The sequence below is a fragment of the Paramisgurnus dabryanus genome, chromosome 14, assembly GCF_030506205.2.
Source record: "Paramisgurnus dabryanus chromosome 14, PD_genome_1.1, whole genome shotgun sequence".
NCBI lineage: Eukaryota > Metazoa > Chordata > Actinopteri > Cypriniformes > Cobitidae > Paramisgurnus > Paramisgurnus dabryanus.
In genome coordinates, this window is record NC_133350.1 from 13862025 (window position 1) to 13884763 (window position 22739).

The following is a 22739-nucleotide window of genomic DNA, read 5'->3' on the forward strand; positions in this document are numbered from 1 at the left end:
ATTGTTTCAACATCTCACTTTCAACATGGGTGAAATTTTTGCAAAATCAAAAGGTAATTCAACGTTGATTCAACCTTGTCCTTGACGTTTATTCAACGGTGAATCAACGTTGAAATGCCGTCTGGATTGGGTTTTTTGCATGCAGGGTCACATTTTCTCTACAGATGACTTGCTATACATCACTAGACACAGCACACATTATATCCCATAATGCAATGCACTTGATTTTAATTTCCAGTCTCACTTGTAACCCATCACTTGTAAACCATCTGCTATAATCCCAGCAAGCAATAGCCGTCATTTTACAATCTAACTATAGACTCGATATAGTCCGGTTGTGAGTAATCCACTTTTAGCCAAAATAAACTTGTTTTTTTTTTTGTCAAAATAACTTGTGAGATGTCTGATATTTCATCGTGTACTGAAAGCAAAATCAATTTCAGTTTCATTTATTGATTTATTTAATTTCACTTATGTTTGGCCTATGGTTAGACATTTGTAAAATGTTCAGAAAGCCCAAATTTTAGCCTAGATGTCTTGGCTGCTTTAGACGGCTGTTACACATCTTTAAAAGTATGATTGCATGCTTGGATACAATGAAATACGTTGTCTAATCAAAGTAATAATTTGTCAGAATAGATGGCTATTTTTAAAATCTGCTTAGTGGAGACAGATGCTTTTTTGGTTATATCCATGCTAGAGAAACAGATTGTGAGGGCAAAGTATTAACATGATTTTAAAAGACATGAGCATCTCATACACAGTGGAAATATTTTATTGATGCTCTTTCTGCTCACATATTCACATCAAAATCTCATCAAAGCGTACGACTCTAGGGACCCGTCAATGATGTGAAGGTGTCATAAGCAGATGTTAACCGAATCATCCAGAGAGGTGACCTTATAATCTCTGTCGAAACTCCTCGTGTCGGCTGCTTTTCCATCCGTTATGTATTTAAATATTTCAAGAAGGTGAAAACCATTGCTTGTGAAACTGAGTTTGTGTTTTTACATTGACTTAACCAATGTGCTGCCATCCCACTTGTGTCCAAAAATTAATTTACAGCCTTCTCGTTTCAGTTGACCTGCCCCGTCCATCAAACAGGCCTCGCTGCTTTTTTGCATTTGCTATCTGCTAAGGTTCCGGCGTGAGTGCGGTGACTCAGAATAGAGACGGCTCTCCGTCGGCGTGGTGTTATCTGCTTCAGACGCTTGGGTCTGTGGCAGCCGTGGAAAACTCGTGTGACTCATTCGGCGCTCTCTGTACTCACTACGCTCAGTGGGGACGTGACTTGTCTTTGACAGTGAATCTATTAATAAGGGTTTTTGTTTGGCTGGGCGGCTGGTGGCATATGGAGCCTGGTGGAACGTGTGTTCCTGGAGTGGGCTGGATTCTGCGGATCTGAGATCAGCCGAGACGCATGCACGTGTTAAAGCTAATTTAAGAGTATGTGCATGATGCATTTTCATTTTGCTGAACAAAATGGCAAAGGTCACTTTAATACCTTTAATAACAGTGTTGTTGACTTAACAGAACATAGTTTTTTTTTTATTAAGTTAAGCTGAATTAATAAGCTTTCCATTGATGTATGGATTTGGAAATCTGGGTGCAAAGAAATCAAAATATTGAGAAAATCACCAGCTTCTAAGTCCCATAATCATCTTACTTATAGTTATTTGTTCACAAACCAACCATAGCAAAACATCACATAAATAGGCTCCTTTGGTAGCAAGTGCATACGTGTATTTTTTTATTTTTTTATTTAACCTTTATTTTACCAGGTAGGCACGTTGAGAACAAATTCTCATTTAAAACGGCTATGTTAAAATGGGCTAACACTTTTAAGTACCTCACAAATGAATATAAAACACCTTGATTTAATTATTTAAAGCCTCAAAACAGTGACATAGGCCAGCTCCTGGCCACAGCTACAACAAATGTATCCTAGCACAGGTACAACCCTTCATTACTGCCTTAAATAAGGAAAATCACAGCCTCCAAACCAGCGTTGTCTACTCGCCGATGTCTACTTGGCGTGCATGCCGCCATTACAACTTCATTCATAAAAACTGTGCGCTTACTACCGTAATCATTACAGATAAATTAATGTTTTATATATTGACGATAGGACATTTACAAATATCTTCGTGGCACATGATCTTTACTTAAAGGATTACTCCACTTTTATAAAAAAAACTCCTTATAATTTACTCACCCAATATGTCATCCAAGATGTTGATTTTTAAAGAGTAACTAAACCCTAAACCAACTTTTTTTAGTTAATGATCTGTAAGAATGGGGCTTTATTAGTGCTGTTCATTGATTTGAGTAACTTTTTGACATTTGGGTATAAAGTGGTTCAATGCTACAATATATGGTGTAAAAATGTCTGAGTGCTGCCCTCTTCAGGTTGGATGTTGCGTAATGCGTGACGTAAGCGGTACGATCCTACGTAAGTAGGTTGAAGCTCACCACGCACTTGTTACGATCTCACCACACACTTGGTATGAGCTCAGTTCGTCCCCTCTATCTCCATTGGGGTCTGCCCTCTTTTCTTGCATTTTTCAAATATTAACAGTGGGTGGAGTCACGCTCTGACCAGGGGTTTAGTTACTCTTTAACTCTTTCACCGCCAGCGTTTTTAAAAAAAGTTGCCAGCCAGCGCCAGCGTTTTTCATGATTTTCACCAAAGTTTAATGCCTTCCAGAAAATGTTCTTCTTTAAATATATAAACATACAATATACCAAATGAAAGAACAGACCCTCTGCTTTCAAACAAAAAAAACCGTTTCATCCTACCTTTAGTGGTTCTTTTGCAATCAGCTTTTGAATATGGGTAGGTTTTTGCAAAAACACCATATTTTGAGCAAAAAGCAGAAATAATTCCATTTTTATGACGGACTTTTCATAGAGATCCCATTCAGAGCGATCTTTAAAACAGACACGGACATGCAGCAGCTTGGCATAGGGCAATACTTCCGGTTTTAAAAAGTTGCGGAAGGGCGCCACCTGGTGGATAATAGCGGTATTGCGGAAAGACGGAATATCTCGTCATTGGCGGGGAAGCGTTTTCTCTTAATTGACGAGAAATCTCGTCAATGGCGGGGAAAGAGTTAAGGAAAACATTCTAGGGAAACATTTCTCAATTTAATAAACTTTATTGGACCTTAACATTTTACAGTTTAAATGAAGCTTCAAAGGGCTCTAAATGATTTCAACCGAGGCAAAGGGGTCTTATCTAGAGAAATGATTGTCAAAAAAAAAAACATACACGTTTCTTGTCTTGCACTAGTCTTGTGACGTGCCAGCGCGACCTTACGTATTACATAATGACGTCAAAAGGTCATGCATTAAAAATATGTGAAACGCACACTTGTGAACCATTTTAAACAATGAACTGACACAAATACATTATTTAATATCTTTTACATACAACAACATCTGAATGCTCCTCTTTCTCCACAATTGTAAACACTGGAGCGATAGTTTCGCATACGTCATGCTTGACCTTTCGTCGTGATTACGTAATTTGTAATGTCGTGTCACTCGGCTAGTGCAAGATGAGAAGTTGTGGTTTAAAAATACATATTCATTTCTCCATAGAAATAAGAACTTGTGTCGTATAGCTCACGGACAATATCAAGCGTTCCTTCATATTGAATGAGTGACTCCTGGCGGGGCTGCCGCCACAGCAGCAAGCAGGCTCCTCATTGGTTAACACGACGTGGAAATCCACCAAAGTCCAAATTTTTTAACATGGGCGTCAAACGCAAAATGCACAAAAAACACCATTCGCGCGTACCGCGGCAGATGCTTAATTCGCGCAATTCACGACTACCGCGCCAAACGCCTCATCCGCGCCTCGAGACCTCCAGACACACGTCAACGTGTCTTCACATTGACTTAACACTGAAAATGCTTGCGCTTGACACCTGGTGTAAACGCAGCATAAAGGTCCACAAAATGTCTATTAAATTATGAAAAATCCTGGAATGTTTTTCTCAAAAAACTTAATTTCTTCTCTACTGAACAAACATTTTGGAAGACATGGGGAGGAGTAAATGATCAGGATTGTTTTATAAAAGTGGAGTAATCCTTTAATATCCTTATCATCATTTGGACCCATATATTAAAAACTACCAAAATATTAAAAACTATTATTCTTTTATTTTTCTATGGAAAATGTGCCAGAATTCCGGTTTGGAACGAAACAGGGATGAGTGAATAATGGCCTACTGGTATGATTTTGTTGGTTAAACTATTAGTTAACAGAAATCCATCATAATGTTAACTATAATGCCAGACCTCTCATTACGATTCATTCAAGCAGTAAATGACACATTCATTACCAATCATGCTCTATTTTTCTTTTTAATCACATTTCTCTTTTTGTCCGCTCTTCTATTTACTCAATACTCAATAAATTTCCTCTGTCATGGCTTATATTCCTCGAAAAACGAGTCGATAGATAGCATTAGTCTAAATTTAGCCCTTCACTGTTCGCACAAACACACTGTCTGATACACATCGACCTCTGAATGAGACCAGAAAGGCACAGCTGTGGAACAACACCCACCAAAAAGCCCCCGCTGTCCTTGGCTTCCTCTCTCCACCTCACAGCAGACGCCAAGATCAAAGATCACATTAACATTGGTAAGATGTACAAAGGCATTGGAGACTGTTTAACCTATTTGTGTACTTGGTATTTGCTTCAAAAACTAACCAACGAGGAACAGCTAAACTAGATTTTTACGTTAATCAAAATAGTACTTGTGCTATCCCGTGCAACAGTCTCTGACACAATACTAGGGCTTTGATCTGAGTGGTTTTAGCATATTGATATGCGGTTGCTAGGCATTGCTAAATGGTTGCCAGGGTGTTTTGAATGGTTGCCAGAGGGGATACAGATGCTCAGGTGTATTGTGGATGCTAAGAAGTTTCTTATTGATCTAAACTTCCAAGGCCGTGTCCAAAACCCCTTTACTTTCATGTACAATTCCCCACTAATATAGTCAACTTAAAAGTGTAAATTAAAACGAGCAAGTGAATTTGAACACCCAGTGATCCGGAAGTGCTGTGGGTAGTGTTGGCACTAAAAAATATTAAAGTATTCAGTACCAGGTTTTCTTAAAGTGCACATATTTCATTGCCAAAAAAGAACGTTATTTTGTGTATTTGGTATAATACAGTGTATTTGCGTGGTTTATAGTTAAAAAAACACATTATTTTCCACATACCGGATGGTTTTGAAAAGCTCTGTGTCCCGGATTGACCAGCTAATCTGTACGTTGTGATTGGCCTGAATACCTTTGCGGCAGAAATTATGATAATGTCGGTCTTCTCTACCATGACAACACTAGGGGTGTGACGGATCGCAGTTGATCCACGATCCGTACGAATCACGACCTACGCTTGCAGATTACTATGCAAACTTAAATAGGGAAATATTATCATTTAAATGTCTTTCAAAGGCTTGCAAATGTTAACACCCAAGTGATTTGAAAAATTTAACCACAGAAAGGTGCTAAAGTGAGCAGCTTTCTGTATGCACTGGTGCATATTATGTGGTTGAATGTGTCCGATCCAACTCCAATCAGACGTGATCATCCCTATGCCCTTCAAAGATCACAACTCTTGATGTGAAAACTTTAGATAGAGTTGCACTTATGTGTCACATACTGTAGTTGATTAAAATTCACCTTTTAGAGCAATGAAAAGCAACATAATTTTCACTTTATGTGGACTGTTTATGCTGCATTTCCTTCCCTTAGGCAACTTTTGGAAAAATCGCCCTCCGTCTGTGTGTGCGTGGGCGTTTAAGTGCACTCAAAAGTGGACACACGTAGAGACGCGTTTCAAAAAGCAAGCAAACCTAAAATCTTTCTGTTATTGACAGGACATATACAAACAAAATGATCTCAAAGTATTCTTTTCCTAATAAAAATATTTGTTTATGTGTTTAAGTGTATAGATTAGAGGCAGAAACCAGCCTGTGCTTATCTTAAAGAGACAGTAACCTAAATTAACCTACTTAAATCTCTGTCATTAATGTTAATCAAACAACCCAAGACAAAGAGAAAATCACTTCTGTAGCTCAAAAAAATTATGATATTTAATTTATACACTAAAGACAGTGCGGTTATTGATTTGATTCGATTTCTGTACCTAATGCCAATTTTAGACCTTACATAATGTGCAACTTTGTTCTTTTGTATAAATCTTTGTAATTTCTTTATTTGTTCTTATAAAAATTGTCTTCAAAAAAAACGTAATGTGATCCGGTGTCGAGACCTAGGGCTTAATTTGGCAAGCTCCTTAGTATATGGGTAGCGGCTAGCTGTTGAGTGTATACCGGTTGTAGAGTCGATGTTGTGATGCATTATGGGATTGAATGAGAGCACTCAATAGCGTCCTCTATGATTTCAAAAACAACTACTGTACAAAGTAGTGCACTACATAAGGGAGCTATTTCGATCACATCTCAGTCTCTGTGTTGTTCTTGTAAATCAGACAACAAGGCGTATATGGGGTATTAAACGTTAAGATTTATAATTTTTGATGTCTGTAATTTTCAATAAAAGCCATAACATTCGTGCTTTTTGACATCATTTCATGTTTACTCCATTTGCATCTTTAGCTATACGTTCCCAAACTAAATTTAAACCAATTAATAATTCAGTCAAAGAGATGTTTAAAAACATCCTCCATATAGCAGAGATGAACTTACACAGGAATATTAACTACAAAAAACAAAAACATGCTTGAATGTAAAATTTGATTAATGTGTCCTTCTTTGATGAGATGGAGAAAATCACGCAGGACATGCGCTTAAACTGTTGGCTAGACACTGTTAATGGCTTTGGATAAAAGCATTTGCATGAATGTAAATTTAATGATGCTTGCCTTAGCAAACCCCACAAAATGTTTCACTTTCTAAAAGAGCACAGAGAAAAGTTTATCAACATTTATAGTATTTTTATTGATCGTATCTCTCTAATTATCTCTATATTGTCCCCAAACAGCTTAATTGCTCATGGCGAGGTATGCGTTCCAAATAAGGATGCGCCCCATTTGTATTCTTTACAGACCGCAGATCCGGCTCGGCACGGGGCAGGGAGCACACTGGCACATTGTGTGGCCAGCCAAAGAGTCAGTATTCATGCAGGTCTCATTCAGGGGTGAGAACGACCTCGCACGCAGAGCGAAAAGCACAACCAGAAGAAGCCATACGCACGAAAACAAAGCTGTGGCCTGACTAATTTTGTTTTTCTGCAAGCTTCATGGACTGGACGCTCTGCGGGGTATGGCGCTTTTTGATTGGGAACACGACTTCCCACATGAAAGATGTGAGAAAATAATGAGAAGTTTCTGATCTCTCTGACAGAGTTTGGCCGCCCCATCCCTGGCTTGCCATCATCAAATGGCATCTGCTCCATTTCTCGTGCCAGCTCTACTCGGCCCCGGGCTCCGAATACTGTAGGAAAGCCCATCATTTGGCAGTAGGAAGACCTTGATGGTGAAACAGTGATGTCTCAAGCTGTTTCTCTACGGTAGTGTGTCAGATCCATTCTGCATTCGTCTAAACTAAAGCGAAAACATAAAGGAGTTTTTTGACAGTTGGGTTGCGTTTGATGTCCGGTTTACCCCTATGTGACGTTAACAATATTGTTGCTTCCCTAAAGAATAACGCAACCGCAAGGTTGTCATTATGCGTCTGCTTTTCGAAGTATAAAGAGATTTGATAATTTTATTAGTATGTGCTCTTAATGATGTAGATTTCGTTTTATTGCCTGTATGAAACCAGCATAGCATCTCTTGACTTGTTGGGCAAGCGAATGCCCCGCGGACATTGTTTGAAACATGAAAGCGAATAGTTTTTCAATATTCCATCTGGCTTTGGTTCTGCAATTACTGTGCTGCTGACATTACTGCACTGATATCCATCCATCCACCCAGTCCATTTATTGAACAATGGGAGAAATGAAATGACATTTGCCTTCAGCGAACGCTGCAAAGTCCTTCAGCAGGGCAGCGGTGAGCGTTGTGAAGGCTGAGCTCTGGTATACAGAAGGGAAAATCATTTCACCTACGCTTTAATTGATACTTAGACATCTGTGGGTGGAGTTCATTCAATACTGCAGATGATCAAACGCTAGTTTTGGTCCAATAGAGACACCATGCAGAGAAGCCAATACTGCAATTCCTGAAGATTGTGATTTGATTTGCTAGTGAAACTTTTCTACACATGTACACAAAAAAGCTTTAGAAGTCATATTAAGGAAATGTGAAAAGTGTAATTTTCTATATTACAGTACTGCACTTTGAGAAATAGTGGATGGTTTTCCCAGTATAAGCACTGCTTTGTACTTTTGAAACAAATCATTTTAAAACTAAGTCTCTTTAGGCACGTCATGCCACTAGAAGCCCACGTTTGCAAAGCCTCCATTCAGTTATAGCCATGTCAAAATAACAAATTTTCACGTTTTGCATACCCCATACCAAAGAGCACCTAACAAATTTTTTCTAAACTAATTTCTTCAGCAATTTCTGAGCACTTTGGATTTTTCCTGCCTCCGTTCAGTTATTTTAATCATGCAAGACTGAAGTCCTATCTACTTGAATGGGGAAAGACAGATATCTCTAAAATAACATATTCTTGACCAACAATTAAACCTGACATCAATTGTACAATACATTTTGTTTCTTAAGCTCAGATTGCGCTAAAAAAAAAAACGTTATCCAAGGTGGTTTTAGCTACTGGCAATTAGGGCTGGGTATCGATTCAGATGTTCTGTAATTCGATTTCAATTCATAAGCTATTGGATTCGATTCCGATTCTCTGACCTATTTTTATTCCCGATTCTTGATTCAACTTAATGAATATAGATTTAATACAAATACTTTATTTATAAAAAAAACAGTGAACATAAGTTTACAAGTGGGTAATTAATAAAAATAAAATAAAAAGAGCCACCATCCTGTATATTACACTCTTTTTTATTTTAGGTACACTTAAACCCATCTCTAATTTTCAAATGCATACAATTATGTTAAATACAATACAATGTTAATGCTAGATGAAAAATGTATGCTGAAAAAGTCAAAACAGTCGCATTCCTTGATCAAACAGTATCAGGTTATTTCATAAAAAAAACAAAAAAATTTGACCTTTAAGAATCGTTTTTTAATCGACCACATAAAAAAAGATTAATCGAATTTTTTTTTTTTTTTTTTGCCAAGCCCTACTGGCAATGCGCACAGATTGAGCTCCGCCTCCAGAGAATCATCAGTCTTTATTGATTGATGATTGGTTCTTTTAACTAGAAGGCAGACCTCCGGCACCACAGCGGACATATTGAGCGTTGAATTGTCCCTTATTTACACTAACAAGCTAACAAGAGTTCCCAAAAGGGAATTGGTTTTATTAGAGGTTTGATCCACTTCAAATGTTGACTAGTATATTTTATGCTGCGCACACACCAAACTCGAAGCATCACGTTCCTCGATCTAGATTACTCACGGGATTTACCTTTATGACATGTGAATTTTAAGAGTGTAGAGTTAAATATTTTCAACTTACACGAAGACAGGAATAGCACATTTTTGCGGCATTCACGGCAGGCAATTAGCATTATTCACATCGTTTGCATGTTAGCATTGACTTTGTATGTAATCTACTTGTGCAAATCGTTGAATTTGCGTTTGGTGTGTATGCCCCATTATGCAGCGTACACACCAAACACGAAGCATCGCATTCCTCAATCTAGATACTTGCGGGATTTAACTTTGTCACGCCAATTTTTTGCTTCAGTTGAGTATTTTAACTTTAAAGCAATTAGCTCGTTTTCACAGCAATCGCAATGCCCAATTCGCGTCATTCGCATTGCCCCGCACGAGTTTGCATCTATTGCCATCTATTTGCGTCTATTAATGTTTTTTATTGACTTTGTATGTAATCTACTCGCGCAAATCATTGAATTCGTGTTTGGTGTGTACGCCCCATTACTTTGATCGTATTTGTGTCTAATCATTGGAATCCTCACATCGTCTGTCTCTCATGTGAATTTATTCAACCAAATCTAAAGTAATTTTAAAAAATAGTTTTTTTGTGTGTGTGTTGTAGTAATAGTAGTGGTTTGATTAAATATTAATATTTTATTCTCAAAAATGAAAACTTGTTGATATACGGTACATAGATGTCATAAGTATCAGTTGTACTGTGGTACTTGTATTTTTGTTTTGTGGAATATTCCACGTGTCACCACACGTCATTCTGGATTAAAAGCTTTTTGTATTCTAGATGTGCATGTGATGAAAATTTCCATCCAGGTGAAGACAGAAAACAGGTCATTTACATCAAAGAGAGATGAACGGGATTTTAAACCATGTACCTTTGCAGGTTGCAGTTCCTAATAAGCCTGCTAGCAAATAAATGCATTTATGTACTTGCATTTGGTGCTGGGTGAGCAAATTCTGAACCGTGTTTAAATGCATTTAAAAAAAACTTACATAGTCTTTGCTCTGACATTAACATAAAGCAGCTTGCCTTGTAAACAAATCATGCGGAAATATTCACCATTATTTTGTGCAAAACCCTTGATTCTTAAAATACGTGTCTGCTCAGATGACCCAGATCCTATCAGACGCCCAAGGGAGCGACCGACTCATTCATCTGGAAGTGTGCATCTCATGCACATAGAAGATGTTAGTCCCTAAATAAAGGTATTCCATCTGTAAAGCCCCTTTATTTTCACAGTATACTAGTCTTCAAAAATCCTTTAGTCCCAAAACTGTGGAACAGTTTTTTAATGTTAGTAATGAAAACAAAACCTATTTTGCCTCGGATGTGCCACTGTTACCGATGATAACAATGATCATTTGAAACATTTGATGTGTAATTATGCCTTGTCGTTTGTTGAGCTAAATTGAGGTGGGAATGAGTAACAAGACAAAAACATATCTGTATTTTTCTGCTTCTGTTTTTAGCTTTGAGGAAGTGATGTGGGCACAGAAGTGCTGTAAGCAAAAACATCCAGGAGTCTTAGATTAATGAGCAGAAGAGTCGTCCTCGTCTGGTCCACGCTCAGAAAAGTAAGAGGGTGTTTTGCTGTTGCAAATGAGACCGCAAGCACAGAAGTATGCAATTAATGTGGACGGCATAGTTAGTTTTATGACAGGTGACATCTCTTTTGAAGCTCTAATGGAGATGTATGTGAGATATCTATGGGGTTTTTCTCAGCCTGGGAAACTGACGGCGTGACATTTTACTTCATCTTCACATCATTAGTGGTATGCATTTGTCTGTCCATCAGTCTGTCCATGCTTTAAATGTTAGGACACAACCCAGATTTTAAAGCAAAAACCCAGTGTATCTAAGCCCCGTAGTCAGATTATTTTACGCCCCAGTACTCAACAACAAGCGAGGTGAGAGCACTCATTTAAGTGCATGCACTGTTACTGTCGACAGCACATAATACACAAGCACAACTTTGCCCATGTTTTAAAAATTACAACACTTTAAACTGGATTGTGCATTTTTCTGCTATTGAGGTTTCATCTTATAGTTTTTTTAACATTAGCTAAGTTTACATGCAACCAAATAATCCGTTTGTAATCGTATTGATGGCTCAATAGGATTGAAAAGCCTTCATGTAAACACCTTAATCAGTATGACTGAGGTCGATCGGTGCAAATTTCGATCGTATTGAAAGGTGTGGTGGACTCTGTGATCTGATCATCAGGAGAAAAGCACTATATGCATGTAAATGCGTGAATAGGATTTTTATCAATCGAATGCAAAAATACCTTGTGCACATGTGCAGAAGAATTGTGCTTAAGTGATTTACGTATCACATGATGCACATCACAGAAACACGCAATAGCAAGGCAAAGGAACATGCATTATTCTGCGCTGTACATTTTGCAGCGTGCATATTTTTTTTTAACATTACATAAAGCAATAAAATCATGTTGTGCCTTTCAAAAGGTGTTTTCTTTGCAAGTATCTAAAAACTTAAAATTTTCTCCAATTTAACTTTGACTTTATAAAGAGATAAAGCGTGAACTTGTTGAGAGATGCTGTGCGCTACATTGCCATGTCCTCTGCTTTTTTGTGGACTTCAGATTTGTGCTGCTGTTAAACTGTTTCTGCAGGTTAAAGATTAAATGATTTTGTTTATTAGTTATTGGTATTTGGGCTCTGAATAGTCATTGGGATGCTTTTGGGTTAGTTTTAAATATCCATTGGGCTGGTTTTGATACCCAAATCTGGCAACCCTGGCTGTGTGGTTGCACAGATGTTTGGTTCAGATTCAATTGAATGTACATGTAAACAAACATTTTAATCACATTGCAATGTTTAGGGTACACATATTGTATTGTTATAAACTGCAATCGGATTAAATTCAGTTGGATTGACAACATTTTGTGCATGCAAACATAGCCAGTGTCTTGTCTACTTAATAAGATAATTTAATGAGAAATGTTTGACTTTTGGATAATCTGCCATTCTGGCACAGTCTGAGACTTTGACTTCCTAAATCCCAGTGGAAACGAATCTTTCTCGGGTGAAAAAGAAGATAATTGTCTAATTTCTTTGCTCCATTTAATCTCATTGCAAGCAGTTGCCATCACTATCATGATTTTCCGTTCCTGTCTCAAGTACATTTAACTAGCTTTCACTATGTTTCAGTTCTCATATTGTACATTTTAAAATCTACTTGGCTATTTGGTTGGAAAAAGAAGCCATTTCAGAGCAAACCTATATTGAGATATACATTAAAAAGCAGAAGGTATAATTATTTTAGCAGTATTACCCGAAGCCTAGTTTGTTATTACCTTTTTGACAACTTTGTAAACGATGCTCATCTGGTGATATTACTTGATGGAATACACTGTGAGTGACCTCACGCCCCAGCCGTTGCGAAATTGAAACGTCCCCTTTAGACAAATAGCGATACCTCACACGCTCTACCCTCCGATATAATATTCCCGCCTGTCAGACTGAAAATCGTGCGGCTAAACTAAGACAAATGGGTTTCACGGACGTAGGGCCTGAATATGCAGCAAGGCCGAAAATGACAAGACAGAAGAGGCTATTTGTCATTGGCGTCGGCTCGCCGGCGTGCACGGACATCGATAAAGATGCAGATTACTTCAGCTGCCATATTAGGCTGTCTGTTTTGGAAATGAGCGAGATGTGAATGATGCGATAGCGATGTTGTTAGTGCTGGTGTCGTGTCATTTTCCTAATTCCCTCGCTTTTGACATGGCTGCAAATGTAAAACAAGCGGAAATTTGCAGGGTTGGACTGATACTTTCCAGTATAGGCCTGCAAACCCCACGTGATGGGGTGATAAAGATCATCTTTTGTTTTCTGTTACGTCGATACAAGAACCTCTTTCTTCAGTCTATGTAGATGCCCTGGATGACAAGCTTAAACAAAGACTCTTGTGTTTATAGTAAAACAAATGAAGGATATCTGCAGAAGTGAATTTAATTGTGTGTTTTCTGCACATATCCTTGTGATTATATATTATTTATTAGGCACCTGGTGAGCTCAATGCCTGATCAATTTGATCAAAAACAAGGTACCCAAGGATACGTATGTACAGTGTATGTATACTGTATGGACACACTAAAAGTTTGGATAGAGGCATCTGCCAAATACAGAAATATAAAAATGGGTGTATTTATTTATTTTTTGAATAACTGAGATCAAATTGTGTTTAGTTTTGTGTTAAGACGCTGAATTCGGTAGCAGGCAACAAACCGAGACTGCATGGTTAATTTATCAGTCTTTAGATCCAAAGAGTTTTTATCCTCCCGCTGTGCCGAGTGCTAGCAGGATTTAGCTGCTATCAAAACCTTTAGTTATTCGGTCAGCATGTTGCCATATTTTATGAGTTAAACTGGACTTACCGGAAAACATTCCAGCAAAAACGGTTTTATTTACAGCAAACAGTAGACGGCTGTAGCTATAGTAAACATTACCAAGAAAATGTGCACTTGATAGTAGACACTAAATCTCAATGGGATTGATCTTACATCAGTTTAAAAAGCCCAAAATAAAGTAGAGGTTTAAGATTGATTGAAGTTTATACTCATGTTTTGTTTGTCTTTCTCACAATAACTTTCATTCAAGACAACTGCAGATATAAAGTCTTGTGTTTCACATTATTAGTTCAAAGGAAAATTTACCATTGCAGAAAACTTCACATAGCTAAAATGGTCATTAATATTCTTTTACACTGTTAAGGAGATTTTTTGGCAGGATGAAGCATAAATTGCTCATTTATGATATAAGAGGAGCTCATGCAGGGAATCTTGACACTTTCTGAGGTGAGACACTAATTATAGAAATAACTTTAACAGAGTTTATAAAATAAGATTTTTTTTGTCTTTATTGCTTTCTGTCTAATCTCAACGTTTCTATGAAATCCAAATTGTAATTTTGCAAGTCATGTTCCTGTCCGAGCAACATCAGAGAAAATAAAGTTATAGTAAAGGAGACACCCAATATAAATGATAGTTTCTGTTGAGGATTTATCGCAGTAGTATGTGTGGTGCTAAAGTAACCCGGGCTGCTTTGCTGGAGGCTGCACACAAGTTTATGAGCCGTAAATGGGCTATGGATTATGATTTATAGATATAAAATTGCGCTGACAGGTTAACGGCCTCAGTTCTGTTGAATGATCGGCTCTGCAATGTGGGTGGCATGATATTTTCATAGATTAGACACTGATCCGAGATCAGTTTGTTGCTGTTATAAAGTGACAAAATTAAAGGCTTGAACAGGGGAAGTCGGCTTTAAACCTTCACTGAAAGCCCAAAGCTTTAGACCGGGGACTTTATCATGACTAACATTTAGTGCCTGTCTATTGTTATGCAGTAGGTTCATGTGAGTCACAGCGTTCAATGAATCATCTGCATTTTATAGGTCATTTTAAATAGCTTTACTTGATTCAGACCCTAAAAATCATTATTAAAATCAAATAAGTATAGTGCTGAAACAGAAATTCAATAGAAAACAGGCACAATAGGTGGCAGTGGGTTGCTATGGTGTTCTGGGTGGTTTCTAGGATGGTGCTAGGTTGTTGCTATGATGTTTTGGGTGGTGTCAAGGATGTTGCTAGATGGTCACCATGGTATTCTGGGTGGTTTCTAGGATGGTGCTATCTGGTTGCTATGGTTTTCTGAGTGCATTGTAGGATGTTGCTAGGTGGTTGCTATGGTGTTCTGAGTGCTTTGTAGGATGATGCTAGGTGGTTGCTATGGTGTTCTGAGTGCATTGCAGGATGATGCTAGGTGGTTGCTATGGTTTCTGCATAGTTTCTAGAATGGTGCTAGGTGGTCACTATGGGGTTCTAAGTGGTTTCTAGGATGGTGCTAGGTGGTTGCTATGGTTTTCTGGGTGGTTTCTAGGATGGTGCTAGGTTGTTGCTATGATGTTTTGGGTGGTGTCAAGGATGTTGCTAGATGGTCACCATGGTATTCTGGGTGGTTTCTAGGATGGTGCTATCTGGTTGCTATGGTTTTCTGAGTGCATTGTAGGATGTTGCTAGGTGGTTGCTATGGTTTTCTGAGTGCTTTGTAGGATGATGCTAGGTGGTTGCTATGGTGTTCTGAGTGCATTGCAGGATGATGCTAGGTGGTTGCTATGGTGTTCTGAGTGCATTGTAGGATGATGCTAGGTGGTTGCTATGGTTTCTGCATAGTTTCTAGAATGGTGCTAGGTGGTCACTATGGGGTTCTAAGTGGTTTCTAGGATGGTGCTAGGTGGTTGCTATGGTGTTCTGGGTGGTTTCTAGGATGGTGCTAGGTTGTTGCTATGATGTTTTGGGTGGTGTCAAGGATGTTGCTAGATGGTCACCATGGTATTCTGGGTGGTTTCTAGGATGGTGCTATCTGGTTGCTATGGTTTTCTGAGTGCATTGTAGGATGTTGCTAGGTGGTTGCTATGGTGTTCTGAGTGCTTTGTAGGATGATGCTAGGTGGTTGCTATGGTGTTCTGAGTGCATTGCAGGATGATGCTAGGTGGTTGCTATGGTGTTCTGAGTGCATTGTAGGATGATGCTAGGTGGTTGCTATGGTTTCTGCATAGTTTCTAGAATGGTGCTAGGTGGTCACTATGGGGTTCTAAGTGGTTTCTAGGATGGTGCTAGGTGGTTGCTATGGTTTTCTGGCTGGTTTATATGATGTAACTATGTGGTCGCTATGGTGTTCTGGGTGGTTTCTAGGATGTTAGTATGTGGTCGCTATGGTGTTCTGAGTGCATTGTAGGATGATGCTATGTGGTTGCTATAATGTTCTGAGTGCTTTGTAGGGTGGTACTATCTTGTTTCTATGGTTTCTGCATGGTTTATATGATGTTACTGTGTGGTGTCTTTGGTGTTCTGGGTGGTTTCTAGGATGGTGCTATCTGGTCGTTATGGTGTTCTGAGTGCATTGTAGGATGATGCTAGTTGGTTGCTATGGTGTTCTGGGTGGTTTATATGATGTAACTATGTGGTCGCTATAGTGTTCTGAGTGCATTGTAGGATGATTCTAAGAGGTTGCTGTGTTCTGAGTGCTTTGTAGAATGGTGCTATCTGGTTGCTATGGTTTCTGCATTGTTTCTAGGATGATGCTAGGTGGTCACTATGGTGTTCTGAGTGGTTTCTAGGATGGTGCTAGGTGGTTGCTATAGTTGTCTGGGTGGTTTCTAGGATGCTGCTAGGTGGTTGCTATAGTTGTCTGGGTGGTTTCTAGGATGCTGCTAGGTGGTCACTATGGTGTTCTAAGTGGTTTCTAGGATGGTGCTAGGTGGTTGCTATAGTTGTCTGGGTGGTTTCTAGGATGCTGCTAGGTGGTCACTATGGTGTTCTGAGTGGTTTCTAGGATGGTGCTAGGTGGTTGCTATGGTATTCTGGGTGGTTTCTAGGATGGTGCTAGGTGGTTGCTATAGTTGTCTGGGTGGTTTCTAGGATGCTGCTAGGTGGTCACTATGGTGTTCTGAGTGGTTTCTAGGATGGTGCTAGGTGGTTGCTATGGTATTCTGGGTGGTTTCTAGGATGGTGCTAGGTGGTTGCTATAGTTGTCTGGGTGGTTTCTAGGATGCTGCTAGGTGGTCACTATGGTGTTCTGAGTGGTTTCTAGGATGGTGCTATCTGGTCGCTATAGTGTTCTGAGTGCATTGTAGGATGGTGCTATCTGGTTGCTATGGTTTCTGCATTGTTTCTAGGATGATGCTAGGTGGTCACTATGGTGTTCTAAGTGGTTTCTAGGATGGTGCTAGGTGGTTGCTATGGTGTTCTAGGTGGTTTCTAGGATGGTAACTATTCAGCATGATTATGAGCCATAGCAATACAGAAAACACACCTAATAAAGTTGCTTATTGTTTCTTAAGAGCACAGCGCCAGTTTTTAAATGTAAAGTCAACATGTAGATAGGCTCACTGTTAATATACACAGTACAGAATAGACCTTTGAACCTAGCATTATTAAAATACACAATGCTAAACAGACAATAAAAGTAATTATAGGTTAAATGATTGGTTATTACTGTATCTCTCTAGTTAACAACCCATTAATCTCCTCTTATCACTCACACATTTATTATAAAAGTGAGGTCATTGCAAAAACAGTCTGTGCTAAATCAGTAAGCTCTTACTTCTGCAAGTTATTTCTAGTTAATCAATACGTGCCCTATAGAGACATTAAACACTAATGGTCTTTGCAAATCGATGGTATCTCCCTCTCTGTTAATTCTTCTATTTAAAAACTCATGTACTACGGTAAAGAGTTTTGATTTTGCGTATTAAGCAGATAAAGCTTCAACAATATTTGGTCCCATTGTAAGTTAGGTTAAGCGTGTATCTTCAATGTCGCCAATTTGACGTTCACGTGAACAGAAGTCACGATAGCCTGAAGTGGTAACTATAGCAACAGCACATCACCCGAGGGCTTTCGTTATGATCGGTTTGGCACGGTACATTGAAATAAAAAACACAAGTGCTCTTATTGTTCATTGGGTTGTAATACATTTGCATAGCAAAGTACAGTGTATCACAAAACAACAATGGTGTTGTGTTTAAATATGATAATTGACGTTTGGGTAACCGTGGTAGACGTCCTATAGCTTACAAGTTTGGTTGCACAATATTTTGGTCATACATTGATGTTGCTGATCGCTTAAGAAGACATTGACTGTACAATACAATGTGTCTCTCTCAGTCGATTCAATTAGCTGAGTCCTAATTATTCATTATATCAATTGTATATTAATTAAAGTACTAAGTTTTCTCATATCAATAGGTAATTACTTATTAAGTACAGTGCCAACAATGGCTGGCCGGTGTGAATCTATTGTATATTGAACAGAGATCCTGATTTATTCGCATGGATGTCAGTAATTACTGCACATGTAAATGATCTCATCTTTCACTACTTTACCATCTTGTTCAGCATTATAAATCTGCCAGCGATGTGTCAATGTTTTTGGCTACAGCAAAATGAAGAGTACACAGGGCTATGAGCTCTGACGCCAGCGGGCAAGAGCGACTACGGATTCAGAGGTTCAATCGAGTTCCTCTTGAAGCCCCAGGCCTGTACCCGAGATCTCGTGTTGGGTTAAACTTGTTCCTCTCTTTCTGTTGATATTAAAGGACAGCAGAACATTTTTCATTCACGATACAGGCTGGCGTTTGTCCATATTCCTTCTCCTGATGTAAGTTTTTCGGCAGGGAGAATAAAGACAGAGCAATTCTTTATGAAACCGTATCTCTCCTTGGAAGCAAACCTTAGGGAAGTTCCTGAAGGAGCTTTTGTTGTTTCGTGAACCATTAGCATCACCGGATCCGAGCACATGATATATGACCCTTAGCTGAGCTGAACTTTTTTGTATTGTTCTTCCCGCCGTCGCCACAGTTTATCTCAGATGAGCAATAAAAACCTCTCATTTGATTCTCTTCTCCTAGGCGAAATTGCACAATTATCCTCAATCGCCTTTTTGAGGTACGTCTGCACAGCCGAGGAACGAAATTAACCGAGTTTGAGGACCAACAAACTGCAATTTTCTCTTTTGAATGCACGATGAACCGTTGAGACTTAGGTAATAATATCTGTCATATACTCATCATATGAAGGAATTCATAAACTGACATAATCGAATTCAAGTCACGCTCCACATCTCATATAAGCTTTGTTTAATGAAGGCTTTTTCCCACATATAGAGAAAACTTGGAGCAAATTATGAGGAAGCTGACTGCTCAACGTGACTGACTAATAAAAATAACCTGACAAAAAGTTCCCACAGTTTTTCCCATATAAAATATATTTAATATAAGAGCAAATTTCCTGCTCTTGCTAAGAAAAGATGCTAATAATTCATTGTCTCTCAGCGTGCTCAGATCAGTATCAAGATACCAATGTCTGCAGTCCAAAGATTTTACTATGCACTTAAATATCTCTTCATAGCTTCATACTGTCCCCTGCAAGCAATAGCCATCATTTCATCGTCTAGGAGAGCTGATATAGTCCGGCTACCCACTTCTAGCCAAAATAAACTTAAATTTGGATGTTTTTGCCAAAATAACTTGTGAGATGTCTGATATTCCATCATGTAAGCAAAGTAAACTGAGATTACAAGGTGTTTGGTTTAATTTATTGATTTACTTTGTCATTTATTTTTGGGCTATGATTAGATGTCTTTTCAATTTTCACTTTTTTGGCTTGTTTTAGCCTAAACATGCGGACATGTTTTTTGGACAGCTATAAGACGATTTTAAAGGGACACTCCACTTTCTTGAAAATAGGTTCCAGCTCCCATAGAGTTAAGCATTTGATTTGTACGGATTTGGAATCCATTCAGCTGATCTCCGGGTCTGACGCTAGCACTTTTAGCATAGCTTAGCACAATCCATTGAATCTGATTGGACCATTAGCATCGCGCTAAAAAGTAACCAAATAGTTTCTATATTTTTCTTATTTAAAACTGTTCTGTAGTTACATCGTGTACTAATACTGACGGAAAATTAAAAGTTGGGATTTTCTAGGCCGATATGGCTAGGACTATACTCTCATTCTGGCATAATATTTAAGGACTTTGCTGCTGTAACATGGCTGCAGGAGGCGTAGAGATTTTATGCAGTGCCCGAAAATAGTCTCCTTGGTAACTTTCAATAGCTGGGCACTATTTTCGGGCACTGCCTAATATCATTACGACTGCTGCCGCCATGTTAAGGCAGCAAAGTCCTTAATTATTACGCCAGGATGAGAGTATACTTCCTAGCCATGTCATTCTAGAAAATTACATTTTTAATCTTTTCTATCGGTCTTAGTACACGATGTAACTACAGAAGAGTCAAGTTTAAGTTTAAATAGGAAACATATCGAAACTCTTTAGTTATTTTTTAGCGCAATGCTAATGGTCTAATCAGATTCAATGGACTATGCTAAGCTATGCTAAAAGTGGTACCGCCAGACCCGGTGATCAGCTGAATGGATTCCAAAACTGTAAAAATCAAATGTTTAACTCTAGGGGAGCTGGAAAAGTAGCATATTTTCAAAAAAAAGTGGAATGTCCCTTTAAGCCAAACATTGCTTGCAGGGGTCTCTAGGGGTTTCTTCTCAATATCTGAGTAGCATCTGAAAACCTGTGAATGGGACCTAACTGAGGACAGAATTAAGTTTTATGAACTAAAAAAGAGCAACCTCTGAGAAATAATTGTATTGGTGGGTTTCACAAGCATTTATTTACACATTTTGGAGGTATTTTAATAAGGGTCCATGAATCATAATGAACCAAGACATAAATGTATTTTTACTTTAGCATGAACTAATGCTGAGTTAATGAATGTACTGATCATTAACTAATGAAGAGTCATCATTAAGTACAAGTTTTTTTTTTTAAGTTGTTAGTTAATGTATTAGTTAACACTGAATTCATGTGTTGAGTCATGAGTCATGTTAATGATAACTCTTCATTAGTTTATGATTAGTGCATGCCTGAACTCAGCATAACTTCATATTAAAGTAAGTATTAATTTAGGTATTAGTTTGTTATAATTTATGGACCCGTATTATAAATTGCTACAAATATTCTTATCCAAAGTGCCGTAGTCTGATGAGAAGAGTATACTTTACAACTTTTACAAGTCATTTCCATTACTGGTTTTTTGTTTGCTGGTCTTTGAGATATCACATGATTCTCCATAACAGTTGTCTCCATATGGTGCCCGCGGGCCCGCACAAAGTCTGTGATTTGCCCGCTTAAGCAGATTCTATTAATAGCCTCAATGTAATATGTATTTATTACATATTTTTTATATTAGATTGGCTTCTTTTATAAACAATGATAAAACATATCAACAAGTAAAATAAAAACAAATCGAGTAAAAGAAAAAAGTTTTGAGTAGACTATATAAAAAAAGTAGCCCTTGCTTACAAAAAGGTTGGAGACCCCTGATCTGTAAGGTATTACATAATCTATAACCTATAACCTGATCTGTAACTCACCTCTAACATAAAGTTTGTGTGTGCGATGGTCATCGATTTATGATTCACATCACAATTCAAGGCAAACTCTTTCAAAACAAAGTTCAAGCAGAAGTGGCATCAAGTACCCAATGCATCATTCTTAAAAACTTTTCTTATAGGACTTCTGAAAAGAACTATGAAAAAAATTTATATTTAAAGACCGCAGCTAGTGGGCTTCTTCAATGCATGAGTGATTTATTAATAGGTCTCTGTTTAAATGAGCCACTGCCAGCCGCCCATAGTGGTTTCATACTGGTTCTCCTTTAGACTAATGTTATTGACTGATGTGCTTTAATGGTGTGTGAGTGAGTGGTTGTCTGATGGGCTGTATAAAGCAGGCGTGTTATGTAAACACTGAAATGTGTCACTTAAAAGCATGTCGTCGTTCTTTACCGGCGCCGAGGGCACAAATCTATACAGTAACTCCAGCCCCATGCGTCTATACGGGCAGCGGTGAATCATGTGCACATCGAAGCCCACGACGCCGAACACGCATGACCCCGAAGCTGCGTATGTTGCGTCGGTGCACGTCAGCCTAACGCATGTGTGTGGGTTTAGACAGATGAGCAAAATCCTAGAAGAAAATACATCACATATGCACTGATCCTCTCCACTTTGCATCAGATAAAACAGATCTCAATGTCCTCATGCACAGCTGCTTTCTAGCCTCAAATAACAACATGTCAGACATCTGAAACACATCCCAAGTTTCAAACATGCGTACTCACAGGAGAAGCTGAAGTCTGCAGGAGGTAAACACGAGTCCGTCTCTCTTCTTTCACTATGAAAGGGAAGATAAAGAGTAGGTTGGGCGGCCTCCAGGTTTGAGGCGGTCAGCGCACCGCCACACAGATAATCCAACACTGGAGGTGTCTTATTTATTCTGCAGCGTGCGTGTGTGCATGCTGCAGGCGCAGACGTTTCTCCTACCTTCCCTACTGACTAATGTCTCTCTCGCCGTTCCCTCCTACTTCTGCTCATGAGACACCTTCTGACAGGAGCATGACAGATAAAAATAAAATAATAAACATACAGGAAGCAAATGTGTCCTTCTAAAGGATTTTATAATAAGCCTGGGTCTCCACCCCCACTTGGCTGTCTCTCCTCCCCTATTGTTATAGCAACGGCCAATCGGTGAGCATCATCACACAAGCCCTCTGTGCCTGCAGAAAGACTGCGATTCTTAGCTTCTTCAGTATATATGGCCGTGCACCAATAGCATGA

The 22739-nt window shown here is 38.6% G+C and overlaps 1 protein-coding gene across 2 annotated transcripts in view; it reads right to left on the reverse strand.

Annotated features, from left to right (window-relative positions):
• The window catches only part of cdk18 (cyclin dependent kinase 18), a 63730-nt gene extending 41087 nt beyond the window's left edge, over nt 1-22643 (reverse strand). The window contains exons 1-2 of one of the 2 annotated variants that reach the window (XM_065259189.1): nt 22446-22643; nt 22244-22296 (exon numbers count right to left, since the gene is read on the reverse strand). The gene's annotated coding sequence lies outside the window, so the exon portion shown is untranslated. Of the gene's footprint in view, nt 1-22243 lie in introns of both variants that reach the window. The other variant, XM_065259188.1, reaches the window with a different exon arrangement.
• Nucleotides 22644-22739: the final 96 nt, after the last annotated feature.